Raw genomic sequence first — 9,568 nt, forward strand, 5'->3', positions numbered from 1 at the left:
CATTATTCCTAAGAATTAGAAGAGTCTGGAATTCCTGACTGTCAAGGCAATAAAGGACTCTCAGAATCCATGGCAAATTGCCCCTTGGGTCATTACATCTGTAAATGAAGAGGACAGCTAAAACAAAATCTTAAACTAACAGGAGAATGAGGGTGCTGAGGGAACTTCATATTCTCTGTGGCAGACAGAATAATGCCGCTCCGCCCGCCCGCCCGCCCCGCCCTGCCCCAAGATGTCCTTGCCTAATCCCTGGAACCCATGAATATGTTACATTACATGGCAAAATAAACTTTGCAGATGGAATTAAGGAAACAGACCTTCAGATAGGAAGATTACCCTGGATCATGTGGGTGGGACTGATTGATAAAATTGCATGGGTCCTTAAAGATGCAGGAGGAAGGTAGAGGGCTGATCAGAGATATGCAATAATGGAAGAGAGGTGGGAGAAATTTGAAGTGTGAGAAGGACTTGACCCACTGTTGCTGGTTTGAAGATGCAGGCAGGGGACCATGAACCAAGGAATGTGGGCAACCTCTAAAAGCAGGGAACAGACCTCAGCTGAAAGCTAGCAGAGAGATGGGGGCTCTCAGTTCTACAATTACAAAATTTGGCTGAACCAAATTCAGCCAACAACATGCATGAGAAAGGAGATGGATTTTCTCTGAGTCTCCGGAAGGGAACCAAGCTTGGCTGACACTTTGATTTTTAGTCTAGTGAGACCCATGTTGGACTTCTGACTTATAGAACTGTAAGATGAATAAAGCTGTGTTGCTTTAAGCCTCTAAGTTTGTGGTAATGTATCATGGTAGCAACAGGAAATGAATACACTGATTTTTAGTTTCACCTTCACCCATTAAGTTTGATGTAACACTAGATGGGGCTTGAAAGCTGCCTGTGCTAGAACTTGGTGTGACTGAATGTAGCATAAAACCCCAAATAACAGTGGCTTAAATAATTAAAGTCTTCTTCTTATTATTTTTTTTTTAAAACAGTCTGGAGGTAGGCAGTCCAGTGCTTTCCACTAGGGTAGTTCTATAAAGTCATCAGGAAAGCAGGCTGATTCCAACTTTCTGTTCTTCCATCATTGGCTCTCATTCTTCTGATCCAATATGGCTACCAGAGCTCTAGCTATCACATCTGAATTGCAGGCAGCAGGATGGAGGAAGTAAGAAGGAAACTTATTTCTTTAAGAATACTTCTCAGTAGTTGCATGCAGTGCTTCCACTTCTATCTCATTGGCCAAAACTTGGTCACATGATCACATATAATTAAAGAAGGCTAAAGAAGACAATATGCTCAACTTGAAGTTAGGGTGGTCGGCACTTAGGAAATAGGAAAGAATGGATTTGGAGAGATAACCAACAATACCAGTCTTCATGTGGTCTTTTATTGGGGGTAGATTGGGAGGGGAAGCATTGCTGGATGGTTCTCAAAAGTCCACGGCCATGAAAATGACTCTGGCTGGGATGTAAGCTGCTCCCATCACACTGAATAAAGGCCCTTCTCTCCCTCTTCACAGTCCTTGTTCCTAACTTCAAATTACAGTCTGCATTGGTCCTACCCACACTTAAGGGCCCATTTCAGATCTTACCTCCTCCAAAATTTTTTTTTTAAATTTCATTCAGAGGGAAATAATCTCCCTTTCCTTAAACTTTTATACACTAGATTTATATTTACTCTTTGTCACATTTCACCCTGTGTGAGAGTTATTGCTGTATGTGAGAGTATCTCTTGCCTTCTGGAACGCAGGCCATTGTCTTATTCACAACTGAAAGCCTCAAACATGGCACAAACTCAACATCTTCATGGCATAGCAGAGACGGCTAGTTTGTCCCTCAGTATCCACAGTCCTCTTTTCCTATTAGAAATAATCCTCCTCCTTTGTCCTAAGTGTTATCTGTGTACATGGTTGTCCGCATAGGTATTTTACTGCCCAGTCTTCCTTGGGGTTATATGCAGCCATGTGACTAAGTTAGGATCAATGGACTATAAATGGGAACAATATATGCAAATTATGAGTCATCATAAAGATAAAACTATTTTCCAAGACTCTTCCTCCTACTCACTTCCTGTTGGCTAGAAAATAGTACAGCGGTGTCCTTGAAACCAGAGACGGAAGTCATATGTTGAGAATGGAAGAGCCAACTGGCCAGCCTGTGACGCAGAATGACCCAGTGAAGCTGCCTACCTCCCTTAGGCCACTCTCCCAACTTTGGACTGTGAGCGACACACAATCTTGATCTCATAAGCTGACTGTACTCGGTCTCCATGATGGCAGTTATCTGTGCCTTGACTCATTCACACGTTTAATGGAACTGACCTATGGACAGAAGTCTGGCTTCTTTTCCACTTGCCTTTTTCCAGAAGAGTGACGCCTATTCTAATATTATTGGACCTAGCACACCAAACATACGACCGAACATACATATGCCATGCCTTAAAAGCAGTCAAAGGCACCTGATGGGAGGTGTGAGCTCAGGCTCCCTCATCCTTGTTAGCTGGGAGAGTTAAGTCAATAGATTTGTGCCTGGAATTTTATTATTTCTGCTGGAGTCACTGAAAATATCTTTAACCAGAAGTATGTCCAAACTTTCTAAATAATGTTTTGCACTGACATTCATTGCTGATTCACTCTTCTCAAGCCCATCATTTTAGAAAATTGTCTTTTGCTGCCTAAGTATTTTTGCAATTTGTAACTTTCTTTACAGTTGTTTTTTTTGCCATCCCCCCTTAAGAGCCTATTTAGACAATTTTGCTGAGCATTCATTTTCTAGCTGACTATTAACAACAAAATGCCTTGTATTTGTGCTGTTTAATACCTTTCAAAGCCCTTTCACAATCTAATAGTATTTAATCATCAGGGAAGCCTGGTAAGTTATGTAGCAGAAGCATTAGTATTCCTAGTCCTTGGATCTTCAGTCTGCAACAATAGTGTAGCACAACAGTAGTGTTTAATAATTCATTGTGAAGTATGTTATATTGTGAATCATGGGCTTTTTAGTTAATACAATGTCATTCTTTTAATTCACCTTATGAATATAATAGATAGTTTTTGAGGAGCTAATGTGTCCTAGGAATGGTCTTCAGCTTGGGGAAAACTGATGAATACGATAGAAAATATCCCTGATCCTAAGGATCTGGTGTGTTGTTGATGAATCACTACACTTTGAGCAGGATGTCTAGTGTCTCACCCCCTTCCTCTGGGCAACTGCTGCCCTGCCATGTGATTCTAATGGGGCTGCTGACCAAGAGGGAGGCAGGTAACCCAGTCCTGGCTTTACTGAATACTATGTTCCTCTTGCCACCGCGATTGAAGTCACATGACCCAAACCTAAGCCAATCAAAGTCTTTTCTGGGATTTACAATTTAGGAAACAAGAAGAGAGAGAGGCTCTTTTTGATTTGTCATCACTGGGCTGGGGTGATGTAATCATGGAGTCAACTGTGGTAGTATCTTTTGCTACATGGGAAACCTTTTTGCAACAGAGAAGTGGAACCAAGAAAGATAGGTCGGTGGGGAGATGGAGACAGACCTTAAGGAATAGGCAGTCACAGCAATTTGGAAGGAGACAAATTCATTGGACCAGATACTAAAACAATGACTGACACACAGTAGGTGCTCATTACTTATTTGTTGAAATGGTAAATGAAAAAAGAGAGCTGAACACTACTTTCGAGCCCCTTTGTTTGGGAGTCTCTATCATGCAGAATAATGTATTAAGTGAAAAAAGAGTCTCAGGACATATTTCTTGAATGAATGAATGGCATCATACTAATTATGTCTTTGGCCAAGTGAAAAGGAGTTTAAGATTGAAAAAAATCTCACCATATTATTACATCATAATTTTAATCCATTTTCTCAAAGTACGGCAAAGCAGAATGGCATTAAAGAAAAAGGACTTAGAGATCAGGCAGGCCTGGCTTTGATTTCTGGCTCCAGCAGTGACCCAGCTGTACAATACTGAGAAAATAATAAGCACTCACTCATAAGGGTTTATCGAAGAGGACACAGTGAGGTCAGTGTAAAGCTTTAAGCAAAGTAGTTGACATATAATCAAAAAGTCTAACGCTACCTATATTCATTAAGCCAATTTTTATTTGAGTGTCTTCTATAGGCCAGGTACTGTCTCACTCCTGATACAGGGGGATGAGATAGGTAAGGGCCTTATCCCCAAGGAGCTTCTGCTTGAGTGGAGGGAGGTGATGAAGTTTAAAACAAATAAATGAACAAGTAATTTGAGAAATCCAGGCCATGGATAATAAAGTGGGGATAGAAATGAAAAGAGCCTCCTTTAGACCGGGTGGTCAGAGAAGGCCTCTGAGGGAAGATGACATTTGAGCTGAGATCTGAATCTGAAAGAGTCAGCCACATAAAGACATGGGGAAAGAGTGTTCCAGGCATAGAGAACGGCAAGTGCAAAGGCCCTGAGGCTGGAATGAGCTTCGTGTGTTTGAGACATTGAAAGAAGGCTGTATAATGGGATGTAAAGAGTGATAGAGAGAGAGCATGGTGGGAAGAGACATTGGAGAGGGAGGTCTAATGCCCCAGCTACTTTAGACTGACTTGTACTATGGGGCAGGCACTATGTGAGGAACCAGGAACGCAAGCATGAAAAGGCAGTATCTACCTCAAGAAGTACTCAGTCTATTGAATCTCTCTAAATTTTGTTAAGGGAGGTTTCAGGTTTGCTGAATTTTGAGAGCCACATTTTGACTATGTCACACCTACAGGTATCTGTTTCTTCCAGTCTGGGTTAGAGGTAGGGTATGGTTCTGTGTCAGGCTTTCTTCGCCGAGGAAGCAAGCAGCAGTTAAACAGTAAATATGAGCTTGCCCTCAGGAGAAAAATGAGTGCATTTAAGATAATATACCTCATCAAGTACAAATCCCACCTGTGTGAACCCGTGCAATGTTTTGCAGGAGAGGAAGTGATAGTAATGCCCATCAGAACCCTACCTTGGTGACTCAAACTCCATCCTTGCTCAGGATTGCTCTACAAGTCTTGCCCAAGCACTTTACAAACTAGATGCCCCTAGACATTTTCTGATTTTCTACGTAAAGTAATTTGTAGATATTTCTATGTTTTATTCATGTGAACTTTGAGGGTTCAGAGGGTTCATAGCAGAAGAAGGAAATTTATCTATAAGCTAGAAAAGGGTAGAGTACAAAATTGATGAGAACTCAGACTTAAATCAGGACAGAGGGAGATATCAATCCATTTTCTGCAAGAGTACCTGATCCATCTCTCCCTGGGTGGCCTTGACCATTTCCATTAAGTACCATCTATAGGTTGGTGATTCTTAAATTATATCTCTAGCTGAGACCATGGCCTTGAGCTCTAGACTCATGTATTCAATATCTGATTTGACACCTGTACTTGGATGCTTCATAGGCTTCTTCAAATTAATGTGACTTTACAATGACTCTTCATAATCTGGTTCTACTTGCCCTTTCCAGCATTCTTCCGTGTTCTATACCATCTCTCTGAATAGCACCACCTTTCACCCATTCACCTATTTTTTTTCTCCTCAAAACCAACATATAGTGAGTGTATCAACCAAGTCTCAAATTACTTGTTCATTTATTTGTTTTAAACTGCCTACCACTCACCTGCCTATCCAGCTCTAAGTTCTGACCACAGCACCTTCTGACTCTTCTAAGAATATGCCAAACTCGACAGCCCCTTAGATTGTTGTGTGTGCAATGGAATGCCAGCTTCTCCAAATCTCATCTAAATTTCACAGAGACGTTCTCTATTTCCTCTACCTGAAGTAGCATCATCAGCAATAGACCTTCTCACAGCACTCTATTTAAATTCATAGCAATTTAAAAATTTCAAAATTGCACTCTTATTTTATTGTTGTTGTCGTCCCTCCGGTACTGTATTATGCCCCATAAATGCAAGCAGCACATTCATCTTGTTCATTAATTTCTCCCCAGCCCTAAGCACATGCCTGGCACAGGGCAGGTCCTCAATATTTGTTGAATGAATGAGCAAACGAATGCATGACCAGATGAACGTTTCTCAGTGATTGTAATAGAGTCCGTGTTATCTAGAAATCATCCCCCTTTCCATTTCAACACTGACATGGTGCACTGGCCATGCTATTTCTTTATTTCCTTACAAACCATCATTTTTAAAATTCTCATTAAAAAAAAAAAAGATTTGTATAGTCTCAGATTGGATATCTCAATAACAAAATAAGTTCTTCCTTCAAGTTTCCCAGTTACCCAGACAAAAACATCTTCTAAACATTACAGAAAATGCCCATATTACTCATGTCTTTGGGTAAAACCACTGAAGACTTATGTAGAGAGAAATCTTGATTCTGGTATCTACCATACAGTCCTGGGTACATCATTTCCCATCTCTGCTCCTTGGATTTCTATACCAGGCTCCTTTGTTTGCTAGTACTGAGACCTTCAGTTAGTCACCTAACCTCTTTCAGCTCCGGGAGACTCGGAGTGGGCTGGATAGGGGACCCTCAAATGTTACATCCACATCCCGATTCTTAGAACCTGTGAATGTTTCTTTGTTTGGAAAAAAGTCTTTGCAGATGTGATTAACTTTCCTCCAGCCACCTTCAGCCATGTAGAATCTCCTCTGTTCCTCATCTTCGCCCCCTCTTCATGTCCCCTTAGCCAATACATCAGCAAGTGTTTAAGGAGGGCCCAGTCCGGCCCTAGGTGCTGGGGAGATGTCCACTTCCACAAGTGATGTGAAAACACTAACAGTAAAGGTAAGAGTAGTTAACAGTAACTGGCTGTTTATTGTGTGGTGACCACGGTGCTATTTCTCTTTTGGCGCCCCAGAATGATTCCTCCTAAATGAATTCCTTTGCAATCATATTCAGGATACAAGGCCCACCATCACATCTTCAGGGACCCTAAGCAGTTCTGTCGTGCTTTACATTTGCATGTGCCCTTCCCAAAGACCTCCTTCTTCCAGGCCATTTGATTCTGAGCTGCAGACTGCAGAGACACCTTTACCCTTGAGATTTGTTACAGGCCAGTGATACCCTTCCACTTTGACATACGGTCTAGTATAGGCTCTTAAGGGAAGTGGGAATCTTAAGAGTGAACATTTCACCCAGGTACCATCCCCTGTACCTGCAGGACCAGAAGGGCGTCTAGAAGGAGTAGGAGAAAAGGCAGAGAAGGCTGCTCTTCTAAGCCAGCTGTTTTGGAGTAAAAGGCTGAGTACTATTTTCTCCTGGAGAATCAGGATTTAGTTTAACCTGGAGCTTAAATAAAGGATCTTCTTAGGGTGGGAACTGGAGGAGAGGGACGGAGGCAGGAAACTAAAGGAAACTGCCATGCAGATCCTGCCTCAGCTGTCAGGGGCACCCAGGGGTGAGAGACTCCCATGAGTCTCCAACGTGCGTCAGAACTCATTAAACACATATCGCTTCCAGGCCTCTGGGGGCCCAGGAGCCACAGCCTCGGTGGAAAAGGCATCACCCCTACATCTTCCCCCTGAATGCCTCGCCCGCCGCTACAGCTGAGTCCAGGCGCCCACTCCATATGGTTCCACCAAGTTCTACCCACAGATGTGCCAAATGCCCTGGAGGCTACCCACAGTCACGTGCACCCTGAATTACTCTCACTTTTTGCATCAATACCAGCTTCCTTTTGCTCTGAAAGCAACTTTCCAAGTCTGCCTCCACCTGTGCCCCTCCACTCCCCTGAGACTGCCGGCTTTGCTAAATTGTTGGCTCCGAGTTGTTCCGTCAGCACTTTTCCAGTCTTTCTCTGCTTGAACTTAACACATCAAATCTCAGATTTTTTTGTGTTTACCTCCAGCCTCACCTCCTGCCTAAATTCCTTGAAGGCGGATATTATATTTCACATACTCTATGTCCCCGCCCCATGCCTTGGCCTTGCATAGAATAGCTACTCGAGTGGTCTCTTCAATAAACAACTATTCATTCAGTAAGTGATATGTGATGGGAACTTTACTGGTGCTGGATGAACAAAGTAGGAAGGAACAAATCAGTTGTGGACCTCTTGGTGGACAAGCTTACATTTTAGTGAGAAAGCTAAGAAACACACACACACACGGAATAAAGCACCGGCGTGGCGCTAAATACTAGAACAGAAACAAGTGTGGAGCCTGAGAAGAGAATGAGATCGAGGAGCTTGGACTCGAGCTTGGAAAGGGAGGCTTCTCTGAGGTGGTGACGTGTAAACTGAGACTTGGAGGGCGAGAAGCAGCCAACCAGGCCAGGCGAGGACAGCCTGGGCAGCCTCCTGGGCTGAGGGAGCGTGAACGTGCAAAGAGGCTGGCATGAGAAAGAGTCGACACTTTCAGAGCACTGAAGGGAGGTCGCTATGGCTAGAGCTCAGTTGGTGAAGCTGGGGAGTGGGAAGAGGGGTGTACCGGCTTGAATCAGGTTCCCCCTAAAATTCAAGTTCACCCAGAGCCTCAGGACTGTGTGTGACCTTATCTGGAAAAAGGGGCTTTGTAGGTACAACTAGTTAAAATGAGGTTGTACTGTAGTAGGGTAGGCCCTAAGCCAATGACTGGTATCCTTAGAAGAAAACAGTCACACAGAGACACGCACAGGGAAGAAGGCCATGTGAAGACAAAGGCAGAGACTGGAGTGATGCATCTACAAGATAAGGAATGCCAAGGACGGCTGGCCATCGCCAGAAGCTGGGGAGGAAGCAGGAAAGCATCCACCCCCAGAGCCTTCAGAGAGAGAATGGTCCTGCCAGCACCTTGATTTCGGACCAGTAGCAACCACTAGGAGAGGATAAATTTCTGCTGTTCAAAGCTACCAAATATGGTAATTTGTTATGGTAACTAATACGGACACAAGGAAAAGACAGTGTTTTCTTATTATTGAAAAGGGTGTTAGGCAGTACCACCCTGATTTTTTTTTTTTTCAGATCTTTTTAAAAAAGGTATGTCAAATGAATGAAAAATGTCCTCCTGCTCAGAAGACTTTTGCATGTTTTTCCTTAAGGCTAAGGATGCTTGCGCCATTTACGGTGTCTTCAACAAGGTAAAAGCCCACTGGCCAGGCACAACGGGGCACTCTGGGAGACCAGTCATTTGGTTGAATAGTCTCCATCATTAACTACTAGAGGTTTCTAAACACTTCCCTTCTATTTTTAAGCAAACAGGAGTCTACTTCTGCATTCTGAATTTAGTAACTTTTTTCTCCAGGCACCTGGTGATGACAGTGTTGTCCTTTGTTCTCCTCCCTCCAACCCCCTTCAGGTCCAAGGGAAAACATCACACATTCCGAAGTCACTGTTAATTAATGCTGATGTTGGCTTTGCTGACATTGCTGTAAAAAATGCTTATTTAAGGACTGAAAGGTTCTTCTAATTCTGAGCATGACTTTCAGTATGTGCCTAAAAATCAATGGATGACTGGATTCAGGTGCCCAATTACAGCTTAGATTAAGCCACTCACGAGGGCTAACTGTCTGATGCTCGTGCAAAATCACATAACTTGCGGGGAGGCGGGGGGTGGAGGGGAAATGGCCAACTGGGGAGATGGAGAAGAAGCCAGAAAGTTCTGGAGTACACAGATTTACACAACCTGATAGGATTTGGAG

The sequence above is a fragment of the Pteropus medius genome, unplaced genomic scaffold (genome assembly GCF_902729225.1).
Source record: "Pteropus medius unplaced genomic scaffold, Ma_sr-lr_union100, whole genome shotgun sequence".
NCBI lineage: Eukaryota > Metazoa > Chordata > Mammalia > Chiroptera > Pteropodidae > Pteropus > Pteropus medius.